The following is a 16,502-nucleotide window of genomic DNA, read 5'->3' on the forward strand; positions in this document are numbered from 1 at the left end:
TGTGTGTAAGGTGTATATATAAGTCTAGATCCTTATTGTAATGGCGGATGGATAGGCCTCGAGTTAACTGCAGTCGTATTATTGAGGACAGGCGGAGAAAAACTATGAAGACAGAAACTATGATTTACCCTCAAATTCCAAAGAATTTTGAATGAGGGTACGAAGGTGGAAGGGATGGACAAGATCACCGTAGTGCAATTGAATAGTTTAAATATTTAAAAGCAATTGTGGAAGAATTTCAATTTGGCTTTTCAACCAGGGCACAATATATACAGAATGAAATCCTGGGATTGAGCAGACTGAGTCGAATGTTTGCATCAATTTGGGTTTTTTGGCTATATGGATACATCAATATAGATATCATATAGTATTATAGGAAAAAAAATAAAATAGTCATCTAATCAATACTATGATATAATTTGAGTGGGTTTAACCATCCAAACCATGTGATGTTTTTTAAGAGGGTATGTACATTATTATTTATATTATTATATTTATTATTTTATTATTAATATAATAAAAAATTAATTATTGCATTTAAAAGAGGGTATAAAATGTATTTTTTAACTATAGAATTATCATGATTAGTCACATTTTAGCCAACTTGTATGGGCTTATTTTGCAAAATATGATTAATGTCTGGTTTGAGAGTTATGGTAAAAGAGTTAAAGGGAAAGCTAATTTTAGGAGGCATTACTTAAATATTGACCACCTTGTCCCTCTTAGGATTGTTACCAAGGAGTGTTGCAATAGTAAAATTAATTTCTTATGTTGTTTTGTTGGCTTTAGAAAATCTTTCGGGAGAAGTTATGAGAAAGGCTCGATGAGATAATCACTCCTCTTGAGTTGAAAGTTGTTGTAACTAAGTTATACGAGATTGTTATTTCCAGGCTTAAGACCACCAAGGGTTGTTCTCAAGAGATTAAATGCAATATTAGGGTTAGGAAAGGATGTCCCCTATCCCTTGCCCTTTTTGCTATTTACATTAATAAGCTATAAGAGTGTTTAGAAGTTATACGATGAGATAGGCCCAAGCTTGCTAGTATAGTCATTACTCTTCTCCTTTATGTTGATGATAATGTTCTTCTTGCAAGAAGTCTTGCTAATCTCGAAAAGAATATTAGAATCCTACATGATCACTACTCCAAGATGGTTATGACTCTTAATAATGACAACACTAAAGTCATGATAATTAAATCCAAAAGAATCAACTATTATAATTTCATTTATTATAAACAATTACTTGGAGAAGGTTTCCTCCATGAGCTCAACTAGAACTAGAGAATTCAGAAAATGATTATAGGAGGTTGAAAATATTACTACGAGCTTAAAAATAATTGTAATTCAACTAATATTTGAGTTTGGAGTTAAAAGAAGTTTCTCTTCGATACTCTTTTCACCCCTATTATTTTATATTGATGCAATGTTTGGGGCTTTCGGTATATCTAGAGAATCATGGAGAAAGATTGAGATGGTCCAAAAGAAAGTTATGACATACAACCTCAAGATTAAAGGAAATACTCCCTACTTTATTCTCTTTATTAAATATATCCTCTCCCCCATTGAAATCATGGCTAATTTTAAGTATCTAATGTACAAGAAGAATTGGTACAACATGGAATCCAAGAGGTTCCCCAAAATTTCTTCTAACTCTTGTCAAAACCCCTAACTCTGGCTCTAGTGAGGCTGACATAATGATTCCTATTCTTGACTCAACCATTGGGGGTAAACGAGGAGATCACCTTGGAGGATAAGGATGATATTAAAAACACTACTACTTCCAAGTTTATGGGATGATAAGGAGTTAGAGGGAAAAATTAATGTAAGATATTATAAGGAGGTGATCAACCCCACTCTTGCTAACTAGAGTGTTATAATATAATAATATAGTTCACTGAGCGGCTTTGCTTAAATTATTTGTAATGGTAAGAAACATCATATACAAAATCTATGATGTATTTTAAGTCTTCCTCGAATGAACTTGTTTATGAGTTTTTCATGACAAGTGCAAATGCATTATGATCATGTATCTTGGAGGAAGTTGCAACAGATCTAAATACTCTTTCGTTGGGGGACTCACCAATATCTTAATTCGTTTTTTAAAAACATAATTATGGGGCCACATGGTGCGTCACTGCTACCAAGAATTCCCTAAAATGGAGGTTTCAAATATGCATAAAACTTTGTAATAGTGGAAAAGGAGGCTAGAAGAGGCCTACTTTAAGGTTTTATCTTTAAACGGTTTTAAGAACATTTGCCACATGATCACCTTAGGGTTCATTGGTTGACACACATAGACATGATGGAATGTTGATGGTTATAAGGGTCATATTTGGGCACCCTTGCAATATTACAAGAATTATCATGGATGGATTGGTTGCTCTTAATCAAATTGGGTGCATCACGAATCTTCATATCTTGTATTGACTAGGACAAACCAAGATAAGATCAAAAGGAGATTTGGCACAAGGGAAAGAAAAGTGGGGAATATTGGAGATGACCCCATCTAATATGAAAGTATTATTCATGATAGAATAAATTGCAAAGAAATATTAAATGACTTGGTTGCTTGGGGTACAAGAGAATAAAGGAGTTGGGTGGTCCACACTTGTGGATGGTGATGGATGGAAACGATGCCTTTGGGCACAAGAATATATGGAGAAAAAATGTGGTATGCACTTATTGATTGCACATATATTGGATAAAATTGGACACACTTGGGGTTAGTTTTGGAAACTTGGTCATAGTTGGATGAAATTGGGTGTAGTTTTAGAAACTTGGGTGCACTTGAGTGCATCTGAATAAAGTTGGGTGAACTTTCAAGTGCATTTGTTGGATGTGGATGATCAATGAACAAGGAACCAAAGGAAGCATCTTGACAAATGGCAGAAGCAAGTTGATGGATGTGAATTGGGTCCATCTTATAGTGAAAGGGATTACATGTGTAAGGCAAGATTATACAGAGGATACTTCAAAAGTGTTAAGGCATAAATGGTTTATCATTCACCATGAGTGTAAAAGGAGTTATTTAATTATGCTAAGTTAAGGGTTAGGCACAATAAGTCAAATGAATTATTCACATGAGAAGAAGAATAATATAGGTCTTGTAGGAGTCTCACATACAATTACTTCAAGGGTTCGATTGTGCAAGATTTTTGGGAAATAGGCACAACGAAATATTTTGTTAGAATCATTGTACATATGTATAGAATTGCAAGAAAATGATACATCTTCCTTATTTTTGGTAACATCCTTCATCTAAGTAAACTTAAAGCACCACCTTTGTTTTGCATTGGATAAGTATTGTTGGGATGTTTTAAAGTTCGTTGTTGGACATGTACCCATTTTTAAACTTGGTTGAGTAGGAATTAGTTGCATTTGATAGATTTTGGGTTAAGGAAAAAATATTGTAGACATTTAGGCAAGTAGATCACATTAGGATATAGTTCATTCTCATATTCCCACCCACCACGAAAAATTAAATCTTACATAATTTTCTCCACACGTTGAGAAACTAAACAACATTGTCGTTTGAAACCATGCCAAATAAGCTATGCTTCATCATCTCTAAATCTAAGATGTTCAGTGTACATCAACACTTAATTTACCATGGATTATATTTGCATTGAAAAACAAAATTCTAGCTACATTCCAATAAGATCACCAAGTGTTTCTTGAATGTATCTAGTGTGATAATATCATTATCACTAGTATGGTTGATTCTTCTTCTCAATTGTTGTCAATAATGTTGAAAAATAATGCTTCCATGTCATATGTCACATGTATTATATGTTGTCACTGAGTATTCCAATGTGTTATTCTATATATGGTTGTTTCCCATGTTTATGAGTTCTTGTTGTGTAATGTGTTAGTCATAGATCCACTTTCTTAGGATATAGACTTGTCGAAGTGAGTGAATTATATCTTATATATATGTAATTGTTGTGATCAATTAAACATGAATGTGATTTTTGTGTGTAATGTTTATAAACTCTCTTTAATTTCTAATATGGAATTAGAACCATAAGGGTCAGATAAACGAGATTCAATTTATTATGCAAAGCCATTTGCTAGTTAGCGTCTCTTTTTTATCGTTCATAGATTGAACATTTTTTCTCTGCATGAGTCATATTCAATGAAAGTCAATTGTTGTGAAAGTCAATTATAAAGCTTGTAGCTTATTTTGTGTCTTCTAGTGTTGATCCCTGCATATTCATTGATGTGAATTTAAAGGTAGACACTCTATTGAGTCGATTAATTATTTAGTTTCATAAGGACATAGGTAGATCCCAATCAGCCATGGACTCTGTGAGGATCAATGACATTCATGAGGGAAATTAACACCAACAGCGGTTGTCGGTATTAAGAAATGAGATAGCTGGAGGAAAAGAAGGACAAAAAGACTCAGGATGATCTAATCTGAATTTGTTGAAGCATTGACCGCTTTGAAAATATTTTAGAGTTTGGTTCTTGATCCGAATCGGATCCATAAACAACTTTCAAAGAACCTTGACTGTATCGGGACGAAACAAATCTTTGAAGAATCCAAAACAACATCAAAAACACCCTAAACTAGTGGCAATGGCAGCCAGTGTGGAATGACGAGGATCCCGGTCAAAGTGCGCCGACTGAGGCCCATGGAGACTGCGCAGGAGGTCAAAGTAGCCCCTGGGAGCCCTGGATCGGGAAAAGGAGGTGATTTTCGATGCTCAATTCACTGGGAAAACAGGGCTGAAATGGAGGAGCCTTAAGCCCTTGGTCACGTTGGGAGCTGGAGAACCGCGGGCGGAGAAACAAAAAGCGCTAACATACGGAGGCGGGACCCACACTCTGGAAAAACGGTAGTATTGATCGGGGCACCCTCAAACAGTAAACGGTTTTGGAGGAAGCAGAGCAATCCCACTCAACAATCGACGTGTGGCGGTGGAGGTGAGAGAAAATTGCCGTTGATCACGCGTTATCGGTTGAGCAGGTCAACCGCGCGGGACGTGCGAACGACATTGGATCTAGGGGACCTAGATCAGATGGTTGAGATTGCACCTGATGGAAAGAAGCGGAATCGACAGGGAATTAAGCCGTGTTCTAAAGGGATTTGGAATCTGTTTGACCGCCACGGTGGAGGAAGAACACATCCACGACATAACTGAATAAACGAACCGACAAGTAGGCTGCCACTATTCTGATGAGGACATGTGGCCACTCCCTGAGTGTTCATGCTGACACCGAACAGGGAACTCCAAGCGCAGCTGTAGAAGGCGAATCAATAGAGGCAGAAGAGGAACTGAGCAGGCATGAGTTCGATTGGCTAAAAGCCATGAACAACAAAATGGAATACACAAAGTGGAACAGTTTAACATTGAGATATAGAACCCAAAGAAAAGCAGGATGAGACAGAGGGCCGAGTTGACGCAGTGGTAGCATCGAGCACCAGAGCTTGAGAGATTCAAGCCACCCCATAGGGGAATCTGTCCAAATCGAGCATCACATTTGACTCTTTCCATTGTAGACCAGAAGGTCACAGAGCTGGTAGAAAGAAGAGTCTGTGTACTCCAGTGGCTTGGGGGGATCCAAGAACCACCCTGCCAAGCAAAAACCTGCTTCACGAGAACTCACATTGAGTCCCTGCATTGTAATTCTCTACTAAAGGCACAATAAAACAAGGCCACCACTGAAAGCTGGACCGGAGATGTGGCCTTGGAGAATAGGGTGACCTCCTTATTAAAATTGTTTGTGTCTTGTGTTTTCTTGTTGTATTTCTCTGTTGTCCTTCCATTTAAATGTCTGTGTATTGGCAATCTGATCGATCCATTGCTTAAATAACACAGAACACACAACAACACATGAGTCTGTAATACATTTTGTTTAATAGATCTCCAACTGATGGCACTCATAGGGTGATTATCAGATCAAGTGGTATCAGAGCTCTAGGTTGTAAGGTTAGACAAGCTTGTGTTGGTTTAGCTATGAATTCTCACTAGATCAAAGCTCAAATTAGGAGAAGGAGAGTTGGTGGAAACTAATCTCGAAATTGGTAGAGTCTATTCTCGAAAGACAATGTCAGAGGAAGGTTCTATAGGGGCAGACCCTCAATTCATAGAACGTTTCCTAGCTATAAAGTCTATGGTAGAAGAAATGTATAGGGAATTTAGAAAGCATAAGGATGAAGATTCATCAGGCTCTAAACAAGATAAAGAAGAATATGAATCTCATTCCCATGACCACTCAAAACGGAAAGGGAAAGAAGAAATATTTCCTACACCTCCTAATATCCCTATGCATAATAAGAAAGCATCTTTGATTAAACTAGATGTTAAATTTGATTTGCCTATATTTGATGGAGAGCTAAATTCTGAAAAGTTGGACAATTGGATTAGAAAAATTGATGTGTATTGCATAGTATAGAACATAGATTCAGGCAAGAGTAAGATTCAGTTGGCAAGCGTACGCCTAGGAGGCACTGCTTTGGTTTGGTGGGAAAGAAGAACCCAAGCTGATATGAAGAAGCATGGTAAGACCATCTCTACCTGGAGTGAATTTGTTGCTGCAAAAAAAAAGCACTTCTATCCATTGGCCTACATGCAACAAGCCATGATGAGTTGGAAAACTCTTCGGCAATTGAAAGGGAAAAGTGTGCAAGGGTATACTCAGGAATTTAGAAAGAGAGCATTGATGTTGGGTATCTCATTAGACTCACCAGAAAATATTTTAAAGTACATTGGTGGTCTACACAGCTACATGAGGCATACCATCCTCATGTTTAATCCAACTAGTATAGATGAGGTATCTGTACAAGCTACTCATCTAGAAGCTAGAGGAAAGAATGGAAATCCAGAAGTTGGGGGACCATCCCAACCCACTGTAAGAAAGAGAAAGGAGAAAAGAAAGCATAAGTGGAAAGCAAGGAAGACTAACCCTGCACAAAAAGGAAAAGTTTCATGCACTCACTGTAAAAAGGAGGGGCATGATGATGAGCATTGTTGGATTTTGCATCCAGAGCTGAGGCCTAAGAAGTCTGAGGGCAAGAAGAAGAAGGCTGCTACATCTATTCAGAAAGATTTGGGGCCAAACTCAGGAGATGAAACAATCATTGCAGCCACAGGTATAAAAGGGAAGAATTATGAATCATCTACTAGTAATTCTACTCAATCTGTTATTGATGAAGAACACGAGAGAAAAAGACATGAGCTTTTCCATATTTGAGTTATTTCCAAAAATCAAAAGATTGATACTTTGTTTGATAGTGACTCACAAGTGAATCTAATTTCTGAAGCAATTGTAAAGAAATTGGGATTAACAACTACACCTCATAAGAAACCATACCCATTAGGATGGTTGAATGATAAAGCACAACTACAAGTGACTAGACAGTGCGAACTCAAGTTTTCTTTGGGTTAGCATTTGTAGTTGAGGTTGAGTTAGATGTAATTCCTTTGGATATATGTGGAATCGTTTTAGGAATTCCTTAATTGTATGATAGAAAGGCTATTTTCTATAGAGTTGAGAACAAGTATCTACTTGTTAAAGGTGGAATCAAATACTTTGTAAGAGCTCATAAGCTCAAGAATAATTATATTGTCATCAACTCAGGACAGATGAAAATAATGATAAATTCATGCAAACAGTTTCTACTAATGGTTGTAAAGGAAAAGACACCTGATAAAACCGATGTATTTGAGGGCTCTAATGCTGATCAGCAAGCTGATATAGAAAAGATTGTTTCAGAGTATGATGTCTTGTTTAAGGAACCTAAAGGTCTACCACCCACAAAGGGAGTAGTACATGATATTATTTTGTAGCAAGATGTTCCATTGCCTAACATTGGGATGTACAGGTTGTCTGTGTTAGAGAATGCTGAAATAAAGAGGCAGGTGCAGGAGTTGCTCGAGAAAGGATTCATCAGGCCTAGCACATCACCATGTGGGTCACAAATTGTCTTGGTGAGAAAGAAAGATGGCTCATGGAGAATTTGCATTGAACACCGAGCACTGAATAAAATAACAATAAAAAAACATTATCCCCTTCCTCGCATAGATGATCTTTTAGATCAATTGAAGGAAGTTGTTTATTTCACCAAGCTCGATTTTCACAGCGGATACCATTAGGTCATAGTTGCAGAGCAAGATACATGGAAGACTGCTTTCAAAAGATAGAAGGGATTGTATGAATGGATGGTTATGCCTTTTGGCTTGACCAATGCCCCTACTACTTTCATGAGATTAATGAATGATGTACTCAGACCTTTTCTTGATGATTTTGTTATTGTATATATGGATGCCATTCTGATTTTTAGTAAAACATGGGAAGAACATTTAAAGCATGTTAAGTAGACATTAGATGTTTTGAAAAGAGAAAAGATTTATGTTAAGCTCTCCAAATGTGAATTTGGAAAAACCTCTCTAAATTATTTGGGTCACATAGTAGGGGGAGGAGAATTGAAAATAGATCCCTCTAAAGTGGCAGTCATTCTAAATTGGCCTAAACCCAAGTCTGCTACAAAAGTGAGAAGCTTCTTAGGAGAAACACAGTATTGGAGGAAGTTCATTTCAAATGTTTCCTCAATTGCAGCTCCCTTACATGCTTTGACATGATTGAACAAGGTGTTACAGTGGGGAGGCAAATAGCAGAAAGCCTTCAACACCTTGAAAGAAAATATTAATACAGCACCTGTACTAGCATTGCCAGATCTACAAAGACCATTTGAGATCCAAACTCATGCCAGTGACTATGCCATGGGAGCAGTGTTGACACATCACAGTAAACCCATGTGTTACCATTCTGAGACTTTTAATCCTGCAGTAGTTAACTATCCTACATATGATAAAGAATTGTATGCATTAGTTCAGAGTGTGAAAAAGTGGAAACATTACTTAATGGGTAAAGAAGCAACAATACATACTAATCATCAGCCACTTCAATACCTACACTCCCAAACTATGTTGCAACAATCAAGACATTATAGATGGATGGGTTTTCTACAGCAATTTCATTTAGTCATTAGATATAAAAAGGGCATACATAACAAGGTTGTGTACATGTTATCTAGACCCATTATAAATGCATCTACCATACTTAAGCATAATTCTGTGCTGCATGAAAGCTACATAGAACAATATGCTCAGGATATGGATTTTAAAAATGTATATGCAACTTTGAGTTAAGGCAAAAGAGTAGAAGAATTGGACTATCATGTGAAGGGCCGACTCTTATATCATTGTGGGAAACTCTACATTCCACAAACTGAGAGAGCAAAAATAATAAGGGAAGCACACACTTCTTTGATATCAGGTCACTTTGGGGTAAGTAAAATAGTTGCATAGCTGCAAAGGTTCTGCTATTGGCCGAGAATGAGTGAGACAGTTTCTATATATGTAAAGGGATGTGCTATGTGTGCTAAAAGCAAGCCCATCAATAGAAAACTAGGCTTGTACAATCCATTGCCAGTTCCTTCTCACCCTTGGGAGAGCATTTCCATGGATTTTGTTGGGGGACTGCCTAAATCTAGGAAAGGTCATGATTATCTATATGTTGTTGTGGATAGGTTCAACAAAATGTGTATTTTGATACCCCGCAGTAAATAGATTACAGCTGAACAAACAACAAAATTGTTCTTTGAACATGTATGGGTTCATTTTGGATTACCCACTTCTATTGTATCTGATCGAGACACCCAATTTGTGGGAAAGTTTTGATCCAGTCCGTGGGAGCTAATGGACACCAAATTAAAGAAAAGCACAACTTTTCATACACAAACAGATGGCCAAACAAAAGTCGTTAACAAGACGGTGATCCAGTTACTGAGAGGATATTGCAGCAAACATCCTAAGCTTTGGGATGAGCACTTGTGCTATGTGCAGCATGCTAACAATAGAGCCAAACACTCTTCTACACAGAGATCTCCTTTTGAGACTTGTTTTGGTTTCATACCAAGGTCTCCTTTGGATTTTGTCTTTGTTAAAGATACCATGGTTGATAGACACAGTGATGTGGACAAGACAACTAGGTTCATTGAACAGATCTAGGAGATCCACCAGGAAGTACAAGAACAACTAGAAAGGAGCCATGACAAGTACAAGGCTAGGCATGATAAGCATCAGATGGAGCATAGTTTTCAGGTTGGAGACCAAGTCTGGTTGTATATCAGCAAGGACAGGATGCAAGGTGAAGGTAAAAAGCTAAAACCTATCACGTATGCACCATTCAGGATACTTGAGAAGATTGGTGAAAATTCTTTTCTCCTTGATCTACCAACTTACATGCACATCTACGTAGTCGTGAATGCATATTGCTTGAGGTTGTTTGAACCTTTGATGATTGAGGACCCTGGAGAGCAGAGTCAATTACCTTCTGTTGATGACCTGCTACCTGAATATCTAAGTGAATTACGGGAGGACACAGTGTTGGACAAGAAGGTAAGGACGACGACAGTGGACAAGTGGAATACCTCAGGATTGAGCTCAAAGGTTCGAAGCCGAGCAGTGAGAATTGGATTGAGATTGGACAAGTGAGACAACAATTCCCTCACTTAGTCGATGCGTGAAGAAAACCAACTTTTGGTGGTCCAAAAGATTTTCAGTGGGAAGGCCATGATCCGAATCGGATCCATAAACGACTATCAAATAACCTTGACTGTATCAGGACGAAATAAATCTTTGAAGAATCCAAAACAGCATCAAAAACACCTTGAACTAGTGGCAATGGAAGCCAGCGTGGAATGACGAGGACCCTGGTCAAAGCACGCTGATCGAGGCCCATGGAGACTGTGCAATAGGTCAAAGTAGCCCCTGGGAGCCTGGGATCGGGAAAAGGAGGTGATTTTTGATGTGCGATTAGTGCCTAATCGCGCATCGCTGGGAAAACAGGGCCAAAATGGAGGAGCCTTAAGCCCTTGGTCACGTTGGGAGCCGGAGAACCGCGGGCAGAGAAACAAAAAGCGCTAACGTATGAAGGTGGGACCCATGCTCTAGAAAACCAACGGTATTGATCAGGGCACCCTCAAAAGGTAAATGGTTTTGGAGGAAGTGGAGCGATCCCACTCAACGATCCACGCGTGGCAGCGGAGGTGAGAGAAAACCACTGTTGATCGCTTGTTATCGGTCGAGCGGGTCAACCACGCGGGACGTGTGAACGACGTTGGATCTGGGGGACCCAGATCGAATGGTTGAGATTGCGCCCGATGGAAAGAAGCAGAATCGACAGGGAATTAAGCCGCGTTCTAAAGGGATTGGGAATCCATTTGACCACCACGGTGGAGGAAGAACACATCCACGACATAACTGAAGAGACGAACCGATGAGCAGGCTGGCGCTATTCTGATGAGGACACATGGCCACTCCCTGAGCGTTCATGCTGACACCGAACAGGGAACTCCAAGCGCAGCTGTAGAAGGTGAATCGACAGAGGTGGAAGAGGAACCAAGCGGGCATGAGTTCGAATGGCTAAAAGCCATGAACAGTGAAATAGAATACACAGAGTGGAACAGTTGAAAATTGAGATACAGAACCTAGAGAAAAGCAAGATGAGACAGAAGGCCAAGCTGATGCAATGGCAACATCGAGCACCAGAGCTTGAGAGATTCGATTCCTGAACGTCAATAGCTCCTATAGCTGACAATAGTAATTTATGTTGTGCTGGACATGATTGCAGCACTTCCAAAGCCGACATTGTTGAAGGTGAAACAGCTAAATCTTCAACAATGTTATAGTTCTGAGCTGCTCTCGTATGTGGATTGAAAGCTGACTTTCGAAGTATACCCTTGGCGGGCGGTTTGATTACTAAGTCTGGGTTAGGTTTCTCGATCTGTAGCGGATTGGAACCGGGAGCTGAGGTTGATGGATTAGAATGAGAAGATTCTGCTTCTTTAACATCAACAAGACTTTTACTTCCATAATCTTGCGATTGAGTCACAATCCTAACATGGGACATCATCATTATGGGTTCTTCGGAGGCATTTGAGGATGAACCTATCATCTTACTGTCTTGACTTGGAAAAGGATCCTTCAAAACAATAGGTGTTTGGGAACCTTTGACAATTTTCGCAACCTTTGTATAGTGAGGGCAGTCTCTTGTAAAATGCTCTTCGTCACAAATGAGACAAGGATAACGAGGTTTGCGTTTCTCATCAGTTGATTTCACTTTTTCTGTTTTCTCATTTGAATTTTTGTCTGTTTTATTTTTCTTCTTCCATTTCTTCTTCCCGCCAGATTTTGATTTGGCTGTAGATGATTCTACAACATGAATATTGGCAGACATTTCCGCGGAAGAATCTCCTGTCTGGGAATCTGGCAAGGTTATGATAGGAGAAGAATCCTTGGAAGACTTATTCTTACTGTTGGAAATAATACTGAGGGGGGGGGGGTGAATCAGTATTATCAAATTCTTTTCAATATGCCTTCTAGATTTATACTTTAATTTATTTGATCACTAATTTGTATGTCAGTGCTATATAATAATGAAAAAGAAGAAGAAAAATAGATAAGCACACCAAAGAACACCAGATATAAGGTGGAAACCCAATGTGGGTGAAAACCACCTGCTGCAATATGTCTCTATCTTCTTTCAATTAGAAACTTCTTTTACAAGGATTTTGTAGTGGTGCAGTCCTTTACTAGTACGTAGGCTGCAACCTGAAGAGAGCTAAAACTCTCTCTCATTTTCCAGTCTTTCCTGGAAGGGAGCTACAACCCACTTTGGTCTTCTACTTCTTTAAGGACCACGTTTCATTAATTTTCAGACTGGATCTAAGAAGATCAAATAATCATCAAGTACATACAAATCACCCAATCTCCTTATACAATCAACCAATGAATCACCCAACTTCTCAGAATGCTGTAAACAGAAAAATAATACCAGAAATCTAAACCCAAAACTCTGCAGCAAAAGATAAAAGACAGCCAACAAATGATTCAAGACAGGTCTGCAACTTCACCGATATAACCTTGCGGATATCCGCAGTCTTTCTGTGCCTGAACTGCGCAGATCCGCACTGTATCCTTCTGTTTCTCTGCGTAACACCGCACCTTCCCCTTTTGTTGAACTGCATACCTCAACTCAAATACGCACTGCACTGTCTGTCTGATCGTGTACCTCCACACTGTTCCTTCTGTGCCTCTGCGTATCTCCGCACTTTTCTTTCTTCTGTGTTGCGTACCTCGCACTACGCCTTTTGCTGCGCTGCTTACCCCCGCATTGCATCTTCTCCTACACTGCGTACCCCCGCACCAACGCCGTGGATCACTTGCGAACCTCTAATTAGGGCCAAATTAACAGTCTTCCATGTGCCACAATCAGTCAGATCCACAGATCTAATCATGCGCCCGAGAGTTCACGACTTATCAATAGATTCGCCTTAAGATTTCTCCTTGATTTGGATCTAGCTTTGTAAAACTAAACTCCCAAAATTTCAGATCTTAAGATATTCAATTTTCACAAGTGTCTAGCCAAGGGATCTCCTTCCCTTTTTTATAGTCAAACCCTTATCCACACCATGGGACAAAAACCATCAAAAATCAATACAAGGGATCCAAACTGGGGTTCAATAAATTAGATCCTATACCACGGGCCAAAACCATAGGATCATAAAACATGGGCTAAATACCAAGGGCCAAACATAGGATAACCCATGTGAGCGCGCTTCTCTGCATTGGAGTGAGTGAATTGGGGGACCGCACCTTGTGAACAGTGAACCTGTGGTATGTCCGCACTCCCTGGAAAACGAACCTGCGGGTCCACAACTTTTGAACGATGCACCTGCAAACGTCTTATTTTCCATCATTTTAAGAGCCTAAAAAGAGTTTTGCTACTTGAGTGAGTTGCCATCAAGTACAACACCTGTACGATAGAGCCAAACCAGCATCATAATGCCAACAATCTCCCCCTTTGGACTTGATGGCAACAAGAACCAATCACTCTCCCCCTTTGACATCAAGGGCAAAGGGTTATGCTCCCCCTGAGACCATTCTTAAATCTTTGATCATGCTCCCCTTGACGGTAAACCAGATCTACAAACCATAATCCTCCATATACCATAAGAGAAAGAGATAGAAACATATTGCAGCAATATTTAGATCAGCATCCATGTTCTCCTTCTGTGCTACCATAATGCCAACAATGCATTATATGTGCTCCCCCTGAACCTGTGCCATTCGATCTTCGACCAATCCATAAGCCAACAAGATTCAACAACAAGATGATGCATCAACTACCCCCTACTTTTGCCTGAGGTATTCAAAGGTCTCCCTGGGCAATGGTTTGGTGAGTATATCAGCAACTTTTTCCTTAGAAGGAACATACTCCAACTTGACCTTTTGTTCAAGCACTTGTTCCCTGAGAAAGTGATACTTGATCGGTATGTGCTTGGTCTTTGAATGCATGACTAGGTTGTTTGAAATGCTGATTGCACTTGTATATCACATAAGTTGGAGATAGGTGGAGTATAAGTGATTTGAAAGTCCTGCAAGGTCTGCATCATCCAAAGGAGTTGAGTGCAACAAGATGCAACAGCCACAATTCCACTTCAGCTGTAGATAAAGAAATCGAACTCTGTTTCTTGCTGAACCAAGATACTAATCTGGAACCCATAAAGAATGCACCACCACTTGTGCTCTTCCTGTCATCCACGCTTCCGACCGAATCTGCATCTGTATAAGCATGAAGTGTGAGATCTGTATCTCTAGGATACCATAAGCCATAGTTTTGAGTTCCTTGAAGGTACTTGAAAATTCTCTTCACTGCCTGAATATGAGTTTCCTTTGGATTTGCCTGAAATCTTCCAACTATTCCCACTTCATGCATGATGTCTGGTTGGGTACCTATTAAATAAAGTAGACCTTGAATCATAGATCTGTAGGTTGGTTGATGCACTGCTATTGATTCATCATTTGCACTGAGGCTACATCCTGTGACCATGGGGGTACATACTGGTTTTGCATCTTCCATGCCATATTTCTTCAAAATCTACTTGAGATACTTGGTTTGAGACAAGAAGATCCCACCTTCATTTTGTTGGATTTGCAATCCAAGAAAATATGTCAGTTCTCCAAGCAAAGACATTTCAAATTCTTTCTGGATCACCAAGGCAAAGCTTTGACTCATAGCTTCTTCATTTCTGCTAAAGATAATATCATATACATACACAACAAGTATTAGTAATTTGTCATTTTCAATTTTTATGTAAAGATTGCTATCTGCTGACCCCTTTGAAAAGCCTTGTTGATGAAGATATTTGTCCAAACGGTAGTACCAAGCCCTTGGAGCATGTTTAAGACCATAGAGAGCCTTCTTTAGTCTGCATACAAGATTTGGATCATTCCCAAGGATGAAACCATCTGGTTGCTCAATGTACACTTCTTCTAAGTCCCCATTCAGAAAGGTTGATTTCACGTCCATTTGAAAAACTTTGAACTTCTGAAAGCTTGAGAGAGCAAGGAACATTCAGATGGCCTCAAGTGTAGCAATGGGAGAAAAATTTTCTTCGAAGTATATTCCTTCTTGTTGAGCATACCCTTTACACACAAGTCTGGCCTTGTTTCTAATTACTTCTCCACTTTCATTCAACTTATTTTTGAAAATCCATTTTGTCCCTATGACATTCTTATCTTTTGGTCTAGGAACCAACTCCCAAGTGTTGTTCTTTTCGATCTGCTCAAGTTCTTCATCCATCGGCTTGACCTAGAATTCATCTTTGCATACCTCTTTTACATTTTGTGGTTTAGTGGAGGAGAGCAATGCCAAATAGATTGAGGCTTCTACAATTGTTCTTCTTGTTTGTACACCTGCTTCTTTCTGCCCCAAAATCCGAGATTCTGTATGATTCTTATGAATGTACCTGGATGGAGTCTTCTCTTCTATCCTTATTTGCTCCTCAGGTGCCTCTTGAGGTTCTTCTTCATCATTTGTCTGATCTAGAGAGTAGTTTTCATCTTCTTTGATATTTTCATGATTTACTTGCCTAGGGATGTATCATTTTTCGTCAACCACTACATCAATGTTGTCAACAATTCTTCCAAGTCTTTTATTGTAACACTTATAAGCTTTGTTGTGGGGAGAATAACCAAGGAGAATGCCTTCATCTGCTATAGGTTCAAGTTTGCCAAGTTGTTCATCAGTGTTCTTGATATAGCGTTTTCTCCCAAAAATTTTGAAATGCTTTACCGAAGGAGTCGCACCATACTAGAGCTCACGAGGAGTTTGAGTGCTGTTCACGCGGACATTTGTTTTGTTGAGAATAAAAACCGCAAAAAATGTCGCTTCACCCCAGAAGGTTGCGGGAGTCCCAGACTCATCAAGCATAGCACGACCCATTTGTTGGACCGTTCTGTTCATCCTTTCCACCACTCCATTTTGCCGAGGAGTCCTAGCTGTAGAGAATTCCCTTCTTATTCCGTGTTCTTCACAGAAATCGAAAAAGTCATTTGAGGTAAACTCCCCACCTCTGTCAGACCTGAGGCACTTAATTTTGTGATCTGATTCGTTTTCAACCAAGGCTTTGAAAGATTTGAATTTTT

This window comes from Pinus tabuliformis, chromosome 7 (assembly GCF_031772625.1).
Source record: "Pinus tabuliformis cultivar Carrire ecotype Pingquan chromosome 7, CPIR1, whole genome shotgun sequence".
Classification (NCBI taxonomy): Eukaryota; Viridiplantae; Streptophyta; class Pinopsida; order Pinales; family Pinaceae; genus Pinus; species Pinus tabuliformis.